Genomic DNA, 16,455 nt, shown 5'->3' with positions numbered 1-16,455 from the left:
TGTCACACAACTCAAGCAGCTAAAAAAAAAACTCAATTTTCTGATATCAATTAAAGACCATCGTGATGTTTTATTTATAAACTATATAACATAAAAACACTTGAGCAATAATTCTGCATTGCATTTTAATGTGTTGAATTCAAATGAAACACTTGAATTCAATGCATCAAAATACAACGCAATGTTTTCTAGGTGTATTCACCTACTGACGTCTAGATGTAGTCTTCTCCTGGATCTTGGTGTACACACGTACTTGTCTCTAAATGTATTCACCTACTGAGATCTCTAGGTGTATTCACCTAGAGTGTATTTACTGCGGTTTCTAGGTGTCTTTACCAGCTGCAGTCTAGGTAATTTATGCCTGTTGCAGTCGTTAGATATATTCACCTACTTCGGTCTAGATGTATGCAGCTACTTAAATCTAGGTGAATTTACCTACTGAGATCCCTAAGTATATTCATGTGTGTTTCGAAGAATAGCACCGAGTGGGGGTTATGTTCTTCTATGGTAAGCTTTTTAAATCTACTCCTCCAAAACAATGGAAAAAATTGAAGGAATCTGATATAACAACCATCTGTAGCCGGGTGACCTTGTCTGCTTCGTAGCCTGTGAAGAAAGGACACATTTTGGAGAAAATTCTTTCTTTAAAAAAAAAAAAGAAAAGACCGCTTCGCTGTGTGGAGAACTTTAACACACGAAGTGTTGTCCCAATAAAAGCTTGTTCGGCAACCTGTCTTTTTCTTCACTATTGTTGGCAGTGCGTCATGTGAATCCTTTCTTCTAACTTTTGTTCACTGGACCTGTCTTCTGGCTTTCCGCCTCTTTTCTCACACGCAACCTTACGGTAATGTTTTACTTGCCAGGAAAAAAAAATAAAAAATTTTCCCTGACGTGCATATCAAATTTATATGATGGACATCTCAGTGGAGGTTTTGGTCACTAGACAGATCCCTTCCACAGGCTTATTGAGGCTCTGCATAAAATATTAAATATCACATAAGATGTGATGGTCAGTTTTCCACCCAGTAAAAAAAGAGGATAAACCCCCAGATGTACTCCAGGATTTATGCCATTTAGTTTTCAATCCCAAATTGTTATAAATTCCCCCCAAAATGGTTTTGTGATGTTAATTCATCAGTTCTGTTATCTCTAAGATGAGGGAGCTTCCATTTTCACGTAAACAGAAAAACAGGACTTATAACAAAAGCAAGTAAATCTGTAACCAATCACTGTTTTCTTTTCTTTTTTTTAAGTTCTGGTAGAAATGACTTCATTAATGAAACTTGTTTATCTGGCAGTCATGTACAATTAACTTTTCTAAGTAGAGGGTATTGGGGTCTTTTTCGATATGATTCAACACTGCGAGAGATAAAAAGTTGATAAGCACATTCACTTGTTTAATGTGTGGGCGACAAGGGCGGCAAGTCACAGACAATTGGTGTTACGCTCCGCCGCTTCCAGCTGGAAATGTTTCCGCACAAGAGATTTGAGAATCTATGTCTTATACAGCTTCAGCTTGTCTGTATCTACTATCTCTACATGTTTACTACACTATCTTTTACTTTACTGTCTGTGTCTACTTTTTCATCTCTGTGACTACTTCACTATCTCTGTGACTACGTCACTATCTCTGTGACTACGTCACTATCTCTGTGACTACGTCACTATCTCTGTGACTACGTCACTATCTCTGTGACTACGTCACTATCTCTGTGACTACGTCACTATCTCTGTGACTACGTCACTATCTCTGTGACTACGTCACTATCTCTGTGACTACGTCACTGTCTCTGTGACTACGTCACTGTCTCTGTGACTACGTCACTATATTTGTGTCTACGTCACTATCACTGTGTCTGCTTCGCTAGCTTGATTAGATTGGCTGTCTGTTGTTCTTTCGGTGTTGATTTCGCTGTCTGTCTGTTCGCCTTTAATTTACATTCCCCTAGTTTTCGGGTAAGATCGAGTCATCTGTTAACTACATTACTGTATTTATGTGAAGCGCTAAACCCATGTTGATCATTCGGCACAAGGAGTGGTGAAGGCTTGATCCTTCGTTCGCTAATCGTCGTAAGATGGACGTGCTCGCGGCACACCAGAGATTTCATCTGGATAAATTATTTCCAGTATATATATATATATATATATATATATATATATATATATATATATATATATATATATATATATATATATATATATATATATATAAAGATCATCTTTCAAATGCAAATCAGGTGACAACTGGAGTAATTGCTGATAGCATGATTCCTCGGAGAAAAAAACATGGCCCGAGTTACACTGCTGAAAACTGCCCGCCATGTGGTATAATAGCTGTCCTCCTTTGGCTGTTAACGAATTTGAATCGGGTTGGAAACCTTGAAAACATTATTGTTGTTGATCATAACTTGGCCACAAACATTGCTCCAGTTACTAAAGCAACTGATGAAATAGGTTCGTGGCTTGACTGAAGGTTTTCTGACAACGACCAAGACTTTTGGGTGTCAAGACTAAGGTAGGTGAAGCTTGAGAGGAGTCGTTGTGAACTGCTCCGCTACCCTGTCCAGAAGACGGGAAAAGATGACTGGCAAGTCATGGACGTGAGTGTTGATTCTCATGGTGCCAGATGAGTACCGGAACTCTGGAGTGTGATATGAGTAATGATACTCAAAGTACCAGATGGATATTGATGTTCCGGTACCTGATGGATAGTGATGCTCAGGATACCAGATGAATATTGATGTTGAGGTATCGGATGGATATTGAAGCTCTGGAGACCAGATAGATATTGACGCTCAGGTACCAGAAGGATATTGATGCTCAGGATACCAGATGGATTTTTATCCTCAGGTACCAGATGGATATTGATGCTCTGTGCGCAAGCAGACTTGTGGTCTTAATAAAGGTCTGCAGTTTCCGACCTCAAGCAAGTACGAGATGAGCCTCAACAATGAAGTGTCTTGGCTGCCTTGCTTACAAGATTCTTCATGCAATTAGCTAAAAGAGGGATGCCTTGATACTGGTGAAGCGCCATTGATCCCACGATGAACACTGAAACTCCTCCGTTCATGATTACACCACTTCCAGTGATTGCATCATGCTGTGGTCATGATCACAATAGTCCCGGTGGTTATGTCATGCTGTGGTCATGATCACAATAGTGCCGGTAGTTACATCATGGTGACTAACCTTTCATCTTCAAGAAAGGTTAGCTCTCATCTTACTTTTTCTCGTCTTAGAATCTTCTCTGAGATTTTCTTAGCACATCTTTATCGTCCTATCACGTCAATGCCCTGTCTAAAACGCCCTTCTCCTCTACTCTCTCCTTCCCTTCCCCTCTGTTTTTCCCTCCTCCATTGCTTACCTCTTTCCCACCTGTCGATCTTTTTTCTCCCTTCTCTCTGACTTCCGTCATCCCTTTCTTCATCCCTAACACCCTATATCCTTCTCTCTATTCCTTCCACCTTTTTTCCCCTTCATCCCCTGTTCCTCCCTTCATCCTGACCTTTATCCCTCTCTTCCTTACTATCTCCCTCCCTACCTCCTTCCCTCCCTCTCTCCCTGGCCGTCACGCTTGAGTGCGTCACCTCCCAGATCTCATTCAAATTAGCTGTTTTACCTCAGTTTTTCCTCTCAGCTTAAGGTATATTTACGTCCCAAAGTCATAAACTCCAATTGCTAGCTAGCATTAGCGAAGGCTTGGCCTAGCTGTGTGATGGCATGCCGATCAGAGGCTAACGAGAAACCAATTTTGCTGCGTCCTGTCGTACCCTGGGGGAGGCGGGTGTTCCTCTCGGGGGAGAAGGGGGTTAGGGGGGAAGGGGGGCTTAGGGGGTGAGGGAGGCAAGGTCATCTTAGGTTGCTTGTAAGGAAAAAAGTAATCTTGGGGTCTTGTAACGGGATGGTCTGGTAGACGCAGGTTCAAGAAAATATTACTGAGAATTGTTTTGTGACGTATCTGGTAGACACAGGTTCAGGAAATATTACTGAAAATGGCTTTGTGGTGTTGTGATCAATCAGGCTGACTCTGTCCGTGTTGGGTTTATGGATGTATATTTAAAGTCACTATATGCACTATATACTCACTGATCAAGAACCTGTGTGAGGTAAATACTGTTTCGATAAAGGCTTAGGAAGTGCGGACAGTGCCTTCTAGTCTTAAAAAATTATTTAAATGCAGTAAAAAATATTCTTTAGTAAAATACGAAAAAAGTTCATGAAGAATTTTAGAACACATTTCGCCAACCAATGGCGTTATTAATTCAGTACAGAGAAGATATAAGATGGTAGAAGATAAGGTAATCAGTTCCTCAGCCTTCCACTTTTATACACAGAAGACAAAAGTTGAAGTAATCAATCTGACTCTGGAAGCCGGTGATCGGCACTGTTGCCCTGATGAATCTGAAGCATATGCAAGTTAGGTAAGATTTGCCAGGAAACAGGACAAGTGTTTCCTGACCAGCGGCTGGGGCTTCTGGTCATCTGACAGAGGCTTACCAGTCCACCTCTCAAAAAATAATTGTTAGGATTATTCCTATTTCATCCTTGATGCATAGGCAGGAAGAGAAGCCCTTGTATAATGTAATTAGGTAAGGTGGGCGGCGTTCACTAGCGCAAGTACAGTATGCTCAAGAAGTGAGTCAGAATTTAATATAATCCAGGCTGTTGATGTTGACACAACAACAGCGCCGAATCTTGATTAAGAGGATATCTCCTACAATTTATTTGCAAAGCTCTGACCCTGCTCTTGCGCATGACTCACTCCACTATTAAGTGCCGCTCACCTGTGAGGTGATTTCATCTGCTGTACTCATCTGGTTCCAGTATACATGAGATATTCCTGCTTATACTTCAGATTCCTCAAGATAAAGGTACTGAACACCCTCTTCCAGGTTGAAGGACTGACTGCCTCATCTTCCACTGCCTTCGCATATCATCTCTTTACAGAGGTAATAAAGCCACTGGCTGGCGAAACGTCTTAAAATAAAGACACCCATTTGCAGCACATGTCTTATTCCTCGTTAACTGCATTGCTTGCAGTTAACCTTGAGTTCAATAGCACAATATAATCATTAGTGAATTAATATTTTCATTATATTAAAGGGATTATGCTGCACTATGGAAGTCGAGGCACTAAGGTTCGATCAGTAACCCTTGAAACATCGATTCTTTCTCCCTAAAACATGTAGATACTATTTTAACGAACAATACTGCCTTCCTAAGACAGTTTTAACAGCCGCTAGAAAAGAGTTACAGAATATGCTAGTCATCATAGCAGCAAAACCAGTAATGTATGCTAGTTATTGCAGCCACACCCCTCAAGGAAGGTTCCTTGATGCTGGTGAGGGGCTCTTGATCTAGGGAACTGGATCTGTGCTCCAGTTCCCTGAGTTAAACCTGAATACCTTCCATCCCTCCCCCAAGCACTGTATAATCCTATGGGTTTAGTGCTTCCCCCTTGATTATAATAATAATAATATTGCTGCCACAGTATCAGTAAAGAATAGTAATTATTGAAGTCATATCACTAGTAATGCATTATATTTACAACAGTAAATGGTGAAATAAATAGCTTGAAAAAGTATCTAAAGTTTTTAGTATCACTTTGAGTTTTGTATTCAAGAATATTTGGCATCCAGGCTGATTCCGAAAGACACAGCCAGTCGGTTTGGATCGTGTTTAAAATCTCCGTAAAAAATGCAGAAAAAAGTCCCAATCAAAGTAAGGAACAGACGATCCTGACAGGAGAGAGATTACAATTCACAAGAGATTACAATTGTATTTGTTAGCCACCTGGAGATTTACTTCCAGTGCAATCCTTCAAGGTGTAATTAGTGCCTTGATGTTACGGAAGTTTCTTGCTATAAGGAATCGGGGATAACTTATTCCTTTTCTTTCTGCTTTAAACGTAATTATTTCCTATACTCCAAGCGATGTATGACTCCTATTGTTTTCCCATGAATATAATAATTAATATTCCTATGTCAAAGAAAAACGCTGGAAAAATAGGTTAATTTTAAGAAAATTTAGTTAAATTATATCGCATTACGGTAATTTTATCAACGCTATATTAGGCTAATAAGTTTTGATACATAAAAAGATTATTTGACAATCTTGCATTAGAATTCTTTACTTTTTTTTGAAAGGGAGGGGGGGGGGGGGTCAGCAAATCTTCATGTGATCTTAGTAAAAGATGAAACTCATATTTCTTAAATTATGAATTTTCTAATCTTAAAACTAAGAAAACCGATCTAACTCAGTGTGTTTTCCTGCGTCTCTACTCAACATCACTCGTTACACTAACATCGAAATGGAAAGTGCGCACTAACATCACTCTAGAAAGAGTAGGCTAATATCACTAGGCAATATTTTCAAAACTTTGGTTCTGTCTACCTTTCTCTTTCCTGTGTGAGGTTTATAGTTATGGTTCCTTTTGAATATTCTGGCTGCCTTTCTCATCAGTATGTGGATCCTTTGGAGAGTTAATACTCTGTTGTGTCAGGTTGAGGCTCAAGGCTAATTGGGGGGTTTAAAAGCAATAAACTTTGCTCCAAGAAGCTAAAAAGCGGTTAACAAGACTCAGATTAATTGATTTCATTAATTACTCAGTAAGGAAAAACAATGTGAAGATGAAAGGAGGAGCAGTTAGTGTCGGGTGCGTAATACGGCGTATGTGGTGTAAACTGATTAATGACCACAAAAAAGTACAAGTTACAGAACAAGCTTTCATTGGGAAATCGTTTCGCTCTACGTAGAGCTTCATAATCTTGTACACATGGCAAAAATCTTTGCTCTTATCAAAACTTATGCTGCAACATGATTTTTTTTTCATTGTTGTTGGCACTACATCATCTGGATCGAGATTTATGACTGCACGCATTCTTTGCGAGAATTAACGTATGAACCACGAAAACTGTTCCAGTAAAATGCTCCCTTCTCAACCCCTCTATAAATGAGGACTACTCCAGCCAAGCAGTGTTTATCTTCTCTATACATGACTCTTCTTTTGTGCATCGCAGAAGGTAATGGTCAATAAACAACAAAGAAATCTGTAACATGTAGAATGAAAGTCGCTATACTGAAGCTGGAACAATTCACAGCTCACACGCTAATTGGAAAGTAAAACAGGACATCAGTTCGGCTCGTCTTGGACCATTTTCACGTCGAGAGTAAGAAAAGGGGAGCATACCAGAATGAATTAAACCACGCGTGTTGTGGTTGATTAGAATATGTGATAATTTGGGCATCCGTCTAGAGACTTTAGATTCTATTACAGGGTTCCCCAAAGTGGTTAATATCAACCTTAAGGGTTGATAATGGAAGGGGTCGGAAAAAAAACTGGGAGATCGAAAGGGTGTCAAAAGGGCTTCTGTTCTGTGTGTGGGTTCCTTATGTATTGTTCCATTCACGGTATTGTGCCTTTATGTTCTTAATGAAGTTATTGTTATTATTATTATGTATTATTATTATTACTCGTAGTACTAACAGTTAAATTACTATTAAATTATTTTCATATAAATGTATGGGGGTCGACGAACAATTTGAAATTTCATGAAGGGGTCGATGAACAATCTGAAACTTCATGAAGGGGTCGATGAACAATCTGAAACTTCATGAAGGGGTCGATGAACAATCTGAAACTTCATGAAGGGGTCGATGAACAATCTGAAACTTCATGAAGGGGTCGATGAACAATCTGAAACTTCATGAAAGGGTCGATGAACAATCTGAAACTTCATGAAAGGGTCGATGAACAATCTGAAACTTCATGAAGAGGTCGATGAACAATCTGAAACTTCATGAAAGGGTCGATGAACAATCTGAAACTTCATGAAGGGGTCGATGAACAATCTGAAACTTCATGAAGGGGTCGATGAGCCGAAGAGTTTGGGGGGACTTCGTCTAGAGGAGCAAATCCGTGACTAAATCCAAATTGCACACTGATGATGACAAGCTTTCATTGGCCCAAAGTTTTGCTTTGTTTGGAGTTATAATAAGGCAGTTGGAGTGATTAAACCTTTTCACAGAGAAATACGATAGTCCAATAAAAATGTGGTTAGCAATGTTTGTGTTTTTTCCCGTGCAAAGTCGTGACTAGAATATGTTAGAGAAAACTGTGTTTTAAGTTAGATAAATATTAAGATAAACAGATCACAGTCAGGTAGATATTTTGATCAGGGTTAGATGGATAACTTGATCACAGTCAGGTAAGGCACCAGGTCACAGTCAGGTAAGGCACCAGGTCACAGTCAGGAAAGGCACCAGGTTACAATCAGGTAACGCACCAGGTTACAATCAGGTAACGCACCAGGTTAGTCAGGTAACGCACGAGGTTACAATCAGGTAACGCGCCAGGTTACAGTCAGGTAACGCACCAGGTTACGATCAAGTAACGCACCAGGTTACAGTCAGGTAACGCACCAGGTTACAATCAGGTAACGCATCAGGTTACAATCAGGTAATGCACCAGGTCAGAGGTAAAGCACCAGGTCACAGTCAGGTAACTGGTACTTGAATTAGAATTCCAGGTTACGGTCAAGTAACACTAAAGGTCGCACTCTTTCATTCGAGTGTAATTTAAACTCACCCACTTGGTCATGTTTACAACATTCGTTTTCCCAAAACATAATTCATCCCCGAGTTTGATTAATAAATTTCTTCTGTAAGCCTTTGTTTCTAAATATTCTTCAGCATACATCATGGTCAGAATATTTCAAAAAATGCCTTTAAAGCTGAAGAGCTCGCGATCCAAGGAATTGGAGCTACTCTCCACTTGGATTAAAGCTGATTATCTCCATTTCCCAAGGGCACGTATGAATTTAATCACGACTACAATTCACGCCTCTCGGTGCGCTTCGAGGAAGTAAAAGCAAAAAGAGGCATTACCTGGGTAATTTTCGGAGTAATTGGACCATCAGATTATCAGGTATCGATAGTGAAGTGCTTTGTCATCACCTGTCGTGACTTCTGTCATCACCTGTCTCGGCTTCCGTTATTGGTCGTGGCTTCCACCACCTGTTGAAGCTCCCACCACCTGACGTGGCTTCCACCACCTGTTGAAGCTCCCACCACCTGTCGTGGCTTCCACCTGCTGTAGCTCCCACCACCTGTCGTGGCTTCCACCACCTGTCGTGGCTTCCACCACCTGTCGTGGCTTCCATCGCCTCTAGAGGTCGCAGTCAGTCTGCTGTGGCTTCCGTCAACAGTCGTGGTTCTTGGCATCACTTGGTGTCGTATTCTAAAGGTAATATCGCTTTCTAATAGTAAGAACCACTTTATAATAAACTTACCTGACGGATATACCACTTAAATATATAAAAAAAATTCCTTCTTTCCTAAAGGTATATTTTGTGAAGGGGTCTCCAAACTATTAATATAGAGAGGGTATTAAGAGTTACGATACAGTTTTAAAATAAACATTTGAGATAAGACATTTCAGACGATGTTTCAGTTGGGATTTAATAATGGTCCTGGATCAACCAAAAAGTCGCTAAAAATTCTACTACTAATGTGGGTCATTTAAGAAATTTGTTAAGCTTAAAATGTGTGCAACTATAAACATTTCCGATATTAGTTATGGGGGACTATAAGGAGACTTCTCCCTTATTAAATATAGGGATATACTCCTAATTGACCTTAAATTCTGTGATCTTGCCTCACATTACACGTTCATGGGGAATCGCTAAACCCGTAGTAATCATTTAGCATCAAGGTACCTTGAAACGTGGGATGCCGCCCTTACACGTTGAAAGAAGTCTGCAAGAATGTGTCCCCATCATTTCTAAATCCTTCAGCACAGTTGTAATAAGAGGAAATGTCCATTGTTTAACAATATATGGCCTTGTTTCGATATTTAATAAACTAGCACATTAGAAAGCAACCCACACTTTGGAGACGAAACTTTGACGACGTTTAGGTCCAGAACGACCCAAAACATAGCTCAAATTTCCTGTCCAAGACGTGGGAGGCTTTTTCAAAATGTTCTAGGCATGATACTGTGACTTTTATTATTCTTAGCCTCTTTTTGTAGCGAGTAAGAAGTATCTTGGAAGATTCAGCCGCCACCCACGTAATCTCGAAAATTTAAAAAAAAAAAAAAAAAAAAAAGAGCTGTTATTACTCCGACTGTAAATCACGAGGTCTGTGTGCCAAGTATTGTAATTTTGAAAATTAAGCTTGAGTAGACCGCTAATAATATCTAATTCCCTTTTCCTCATAATGTAGTCGGCTTAGACCCCTTGCTATCTGGCTTCCGAAAATGATAGGGTAGCATTAAAGATAGAGATTTTGTCATTACTGTATGATTTACTTTCCGCTTCTTAAGCTTTAAAAACTTCCTGATAGTGGCTGACCTTCCCATGGCCTCGGTAACCTCTACTTCCACACCAGGGAGCTCATAGCTGCACATAGCTTCCGGTTACTCTGCATTCAGTGGCGTTCTTAAGGTGGCTTGTTGCGTCGTGTTGTGAAAGCCGTGTATTCCACTTTCTTCGTAACGCTGGAAGTACCAAGTTGCTTGGGAGGCCGTGCGTTCAAGAATATTGGAACAACAGCCTTGCGGAAGGTTCCAGCTGCTGCGTAACAGTGGGAGGAGTTCCATGGAACGAAGGTCGTCTGATTTACCGTTTAATGGTCTGTTGCCGTGTGATGTACATCAGCACTTCAGACCCATCCAGCGACAGCACCGTCTGAACCCAGGTGTTCAGATTCCTGAGTTTTCGATAGGAGATGGTTCGAAAAAGGGCTCCGTACTAACGTGTGGTTCTCCAGTGTGTCACTAACAGAGGGTCCATTTCCCCGGTTTTCACTAAGAGGTAGTTCGTCTTTCGACTTCTCATTAGCAGGAGGCACCTCACTACCATCTAACGATCATCCAACATCATTTATCAGGGGGTAATGAAACCTCTGTCTCGTGGATAATTTATTAAGTCACTGAGAGAAAGAAGACGTAAGAAGCTAAATCGGAAAGTCGGAGGCAACGAGGATGTACGAGGAAGAGAGGACGATGAGCGAGGATAAGAGGATTGAATGAAAATATATGGTATCCCATCCTCCTGAGAAAAATATGCGTTTGTAATCGGTTTACAGAGCAGCCGCTGTTATATCCAGTCAACATTTTTACATATACATTGTCATAGAATTGTTCTCTTAAGTAGCGTTAACGTTAGCTAACTCATCGTAAGTTGTCTAACACACACACACACACACACACACACACACACACACACACACACACACAGTGAAGAGGCGGGGCCAGGACCTAGGACTCGACCCCTGGAACCTCAACTGAGTACACATTATATACATACACTGCTATTTCTACAATTTGCCGGAGGCCATTGAGGTGACTTGCAGTATTATGTTCCAGTCCCCTTAATAAAAACTCATAACCTTTGTGCTAGCAGTAGCCAAGAAATAATAATAATCATGTGAAATATGTGGCGTCGATTACAATAGATTAATAAGAAAATGAGACCGAGATTGAGGAAGCATGTTTTTACTGTTCTTCCCCGACCCCACACCCGCTTACGTCTAATGTGAAATAAATTATATATATATATATATATATATATATATATATATATATATATATATATATATATATATATATATATATATATATATATATATATAATGTCGTGCCGAATATGTAAAACTGGTAAATTAGCAAGAACTCGTTTAAAATTAAGTCCTTTCTAAAATTTTCTCTTATACGTTTAAAGATATATTTTTTTGATTAATGTTAATGTAAAATTTTTTAATTGTGCACCAAAAGGAACTTAGAAAACTTACCTAACCTTATTATAAAAAGAACAATTTATTTTAGCCTAACCCAACTAAATATATTTTAGATTTGTTTACAGTAATTTAATACTAAACAAACACAGTGAAATATATTTTTTTCGTTAGGTTCAGAATGATTTTGGCAAAATTATTGCATACACAATTTTTCGCTTGTCCTATATGGCAAGATAAGTGTTGCTATTTAAGCCAAGATCGCAAGTTCTGCCTATTCGGCACGACATATATATATATATATATATATATATATATATATATATATATATATATATATATATGCTCATTTTTTCAAAAAGCCTTGATTATTCCTATTGGGGATGACCTTGATTATTTCTACTGGAGCCAGCTTGGCTACCTGCAAGCTCGACATAGTATTTCCATCTTCATAAGACAATTAAAAATCCTAAATAAATAATTCCAAATATACAATAAGTGGAAGACAAACTCATTCTTTGCTGTCTCGTATGTTCATCTAAAATTATTATTATACCTTTTACCACGCAAATTTCTTTCTGATTATGGGGAAAAGAGAAACTGTTAAATGTATTCAGATCAACTAACAGCAGCGACGAGATAATTATAAAGAGGCTACTTTATTTGACTTGTAAACGACCAGACAGGTAGTACCAGTGTGATATATGCATTATCTACCTCCTTGCTGCTGAACACTGAGGATAAAAATACCTATAACACGGCTTTTAGAGCTCTTGTTTGTGTTGCACTGTAGAACTAGATATGCACTGGTCGCCGATGCCCAGCGGTGAGAGTAGCGACTCTCATTGCTGAGGCCCAGGTAATAAACCCTGGACATTAACATAACATATAGAACTATATCTGATATAAGCTTGTGTGTGTTTCATAACAGTATCTATAAAAGAAAATATGAAGGAACTTGTTGATCTCCATTTACAACTAACTGACAACTCGGAAATAGAAATTAGACAACGTTTCGGTCCGTAAGGATTTGTTGGTTAAGTATAAGGACTCAAGTGCAGCTAATGTGACGTTCTATTGTGGTAACGTTTCGGTCTCTAGGAGCTTTATCAAGCCGTTACAAACAATACACGGACACAGAGGGTATATATATAGACTTAGAGTGAGGTGTAATACTACTAGTGGTAATAGTAATATAAGTTGTAGAGGTAGTAGTAATACAATGTGGTAGAACAATCTTATATTACTACTACTACCACTAGTATTTTACACCTTACTCTAAGCCTATATATACACTCTGTGTCCATGTATTGTTTGTAACGGCTTGATAAAGCTCCTGGAGAGCGAAACATTGCCACAATAAAACGTCACATTAGTTGCACTTGTGTCCTTTTACTTAACATATTGTCGGTAATTCTGCCAACATTAATGGAACCTGTTGGTTAACTGTGATATATTCTAGCCAAAGTATTGCGACGTATGTTCTGCTGCGTATTTGATCAGTAAACTCCCTTAGAGAAGACAGCAACCTTGACTCATCTCAAAAGCTTCGAATCCCAGTAAATGAAGTTACCCTATTTCTCTAAACAAGCCTGATTACCTCCAATCTCCCAGGAGTTGCATGGCCCCTATGGGTTTAACGCTTCCATATGATTGTAATACGATGCTTTCTCTCTAGGTACGCGCATCGTCTAATATAAAAAGAATGAGATTAAGAGAGAATACAATGGCTGGAACAACTCACAAAAAATCCACAAATGTGTGTACAATCCTGTACACATTTTTTTGTTATTGTTGCCCACACCTATAATTAATAAACCGTTGGACGGAGGATCGAGTTCCTTCCACTCCGTGTACTGAAGGATCTAAGCTTATTTGGCTCTTCACGTGACAATAAATAAATGAACCTTTCGGTAATATCCTGCAGAGTGATCCAAATTTGTTATATAGTTTCCTTAACCTTTACTGAATAATGTAATTAATGTATTTCGATACGAACTTAAATTGGTTAATAGGAGTAGACGATAAAAAATGTAATGCGTAATGTTGACTATTTGAATATTATTATTGTTGTTGCTTATATAATTATTTTATTAATATAAGTATAATTATCATTAATATAAATATAATTACTATTAATATAAGTATATTATTATTGTTGCTATTATTAATATACGTATAATTATTATTATTTGTAGGATGTCATATTGATGGTCTACAATACTGACAAGTTGAAGAATAAAACGCATGTACAACACTTGACAATAGAGATACTTCTAATGTTGCACAGGTGTCTCATTTCTCATTATGTGGAAGCGCTGAATTCGCAATTATTATATAGCTCAGGGATATGGCAGTGGGGGGCGGGAATCGAGTTTGTTCCGAGGAGAAAGGGTATCTCAGAGTCCTCAGATTATGATCATCAAGACACCTAGCATCCTCTCTGTGTAGGTAAATGTTTAAGGTGCCTTGCAGTTGCAGTCGTCAAGTGTTGTCGATCCTGGCTTGCACACTGTGGCGCATTCAATATTTTTCATGACTACCGAAGTAATGAAACCTGAAAAACAAGAAGCACGTTCACCATCACTCAATACATCACTGTCTTGTCAGAAGAGCGACGATACTATAGTTCAACTGCAACTCCAAACTCAAATATTCCCACCACTGCCTTCAGAGTGCAGATACTGTACTTCCCACCTCCAGAACTTTAGTCCAGCTAACCGGTTTCTCTGAATCCCTTCATAAATGTTACCTTGCTCACACTCCTAGAGCGCGTCAAGTCATAAAAACCACTTGCTTATACTCCTGTCTTACACGCTCAGACATGCCTGCTGAATGCTCAAGCCCATCGCATACGAAACCTCCTTTTCCTCCCAACCCCAACTTTTACTTCTGCGACCTCTACCCCACCTGCCATCCACTACATATTTATACGTATTCAGTCATTCTATTTTTCTCCATCCTCTCTAAATGTCGGAACCATATCAACATCCTCTCCTCAGACCTCTGAATAATAGTTCTGTAACGCAGCAGAGCTTCCAAAGTACGAATTCTCTGTATAGCACTTTCTCTCTCTGTATAACATATGCAAAGAAAAACAGAGTTGAATGATAGCTCTAGACCTTTCGTGTTGCAATCTAAATAAACAGGAGCTTGCAATGTTCCAGAAATGAGTAGGAAGACCTGCTAGATGTGTTCAAGAGAACGACTCCACCTTCTAGCCAGCGTTACTAGAGCCTCATTTTATATATATATATATATATATATATATATATATATATATATATATATATATATATATATATATATATATATATATATATATATATATTATGTAAAGCATTAATAATTTATGTATTGATTATTTGTTAATAGTCTTCCATGTAATTAGTCACTGCAGTGAAAGATTGCCTAGAAACAGGTTTTCTAGTCGGGCGCCACTAACGGTGAGGCCAGTTATGAAACACCAAAATTAAATACAATTACCTGTTGAGAACAAATACATATGCGATAATGGCAGGCTTGTGGCGGGGTGGCATTGTTGAAACTCTGCCTCACTCCACACACAGTCTTCACCCTTCCTCCCTCACGGTAGTTGAAAGACAGGCATAAATACGATAAATATTGGGTGAAGCGAAGGATGAGCTCATTGTGTGGCGCAAGCTGCTCCTTGTCCATAAACTGCTTCCGTAATACTGGGGCTTCACTGGTAACTACTTTTGCTACCGGCGGTCTACTGGTGATTTATTATTACTGGTGCGGCTGCAGGCATCACCGGTACACTCTCGGCTCATCAGCAGTGATCACAATGAATATTTCACATCTTCAAGGCAGTATAGACATAAGCGCTCTGCAAAACAGTCACATACGGTGCAATTTAGAATAATGAAAGAAGCGTTATTTTTTTGCGCTAAGGAACAAAGCATACCTTTCCAGCAGTTACATTTGCATTTGAAATTGATACGAGTCTTGAATTTTATATATACAAGCAGAAGCCGCGATGGAACCCGAGATTAAATGTAAATACCTCTAGTTGTAAGCTTAAAGTAACATTTTTCCAGTGGCTTATTGTTATTTAAACTTACAATTATTTTTTTTTTTGCTAAACCAGCTTCAATTTCACTGTGCAGAATATAAAAATCTGAATTAGCATATTTATTCTATATGTACATTTTTATTTGAAATAAACCAAATTTATCCTGCAAACATACGAACACTAAAACAGACTGGTTATTACATACACTGGGATGTGTGTTTATACGCATATATATATATATATATATATATATATATATATATATATATATATATATATATATATATATATATCATGTAGACCGTATTGGTCTGCTTGCACTTCGCCGCAAATACACATATATTCTGTGTGAATTGGGGCAGCAAGGCGCAGAGCCACTGCAATACGGAGGGTCTTAGGGTCGAGTCGCGTTCCCATTGCCGATATGGGAACTGTTTGGAGGAAGTCCCCGGAGTGAGGTGCACTCACAGCCTGGAGACGGGCAATCTCCCTATCTGATGTTGCAGCCCTGAGCATGTTGGCAAGCACCTTTTCATATATATATATATATATATATATATATATATATTATATATATATATATCCTAGTTTTTTTTTTTTTTTTTTTTTTTTTTTTTTGAGTGAAAGTATTCTTGACTGGCCTGGTGGTGAACAGGTATCATGGTACCTTAATGACCTCTTGA

Source organism: Cherax quadricarinatus, chromosome 53 (genome assembly GCF_038502225.1).
Source record: "Cherax quadricarinatus isolate ZL_2023a chromosome 53, ASM3850222v1, whole genome shotgun sequence".
NCBI lineage: Eukaryota > Metazoa > Arthropoda > Malacostraca > Decapoda > Parastacidae > Cherax > Cherax quadricarinatus.
Note: the sequence above shows the minus strand (reverse complement) of the source record.